Genomic DNA, 1,276 nt, shown 5'->3' on the forward strand with positions numbered 1-1,276 from the left:
ATATTTTAGTCGCCTGATGTATATAGTATAAACAGAATAGGCCCAAGAACGGATCCCTGAGGTACCCCTGATTTAACCATTTTGACATCCGACAGTACATTCTTGAACAAAACCTGCTGCGTTCGGTCTGCTAAATACGACTCAAACCACGCAACAACAGTATCAGTCAATCCGTAATCGTACCGCAACATATTCAAAAGTATATCATGGTTGACACAGTCGAATGCCGACGACATATCCAGGAATGACATCATTGAAATATTTTGAATGTCCGTTGCAGAAAACAAGTTTGACAAGACATGTAGTAACGCTGTCTCAGTTGAGTGGAATCGTCTATATGCCGACTGGTAGATTGGCATCAAACTATTTTCATACAAATAGGCTAGTAGACTTTTCATCACAACACGCTCAACAATCTTTGATAAGAACGAAAGGTTTGATATTGGTCTGTAACTTTTAACGTCGTTTCCATCACAGCTTGTTTTCTTCAAAATAGGAACAACTATAGCATGTTTGAAACTAGTTGGAAATTTACCCACTTTTGAACAAAGGTTAGCAAAACTAGTGAGGAAGCGAATGAACAAACCTAAATATTTTTTTAAAACATGTGTCGGGATGACGTCAAGTGAACTTGTTTTTGATGGAGAGCTGAGTATGACATTTTTTAACTCAGCCTCAGTGATTACTGGAAACGATGAAAACAAGCAATCACTTGACGATCTACATCTCTCATTCAACGGAGTGGAATTTACATCTGTTGTCTGAATAATCTGATCAACCCTGTCTGCAAAAAATTTCGTAAACTGATGAGCATTTAATATAACATCATTATTAGAGAAATCACATCTTGAACCTTTTGATAGCATTTTGTTTACAATTTGCCATCTGTTTTTGGACCCGTTGTTTATTTTTATTAAATTATTCCAATACTTCGTACGCTTGTCAGAAAAAAGATCGTTCTTAGTCTTTAGTGAGACAATCCAACCATTCCTATTCATATCTGTTGAACATCTTCTGTAGAGCCGCTCCATCCTTCTGCAATATCTTTTGGCCCGCAAGCAATCTTCATCAAACCATGGAGCCGCACGCTCACCTCTGTCAAAGATCACCCGTTTGGGTACCAGCCTGTCAATGATACTCTTCAACTCTTCATTAAAAATTTTTAGCTCATCATCAACATCATTGCTGAGGCAAGAACCAGACAGGGGAGAATTTAAGACAGCTTCAACAAATCTATCCTCATCAATATTTTTCCATGATCTGACAAACCTTTTTG

The sequence above is a fragment of the Helobdella robusta genome (genome assembly GCF_000326865.2).
Source record: "Helobdella robusta unplaced genomic scaffold HELROscaffold_82, whole genome shotgun sequence".
Classification (NCBI taxonomy): domain Eukaryota; kingdom Metazoa; phylum Annelida; class Clitellata; order Rhynchobdellida; family Glossiphoniidae; genus Helobdella; species Helobdella robusta.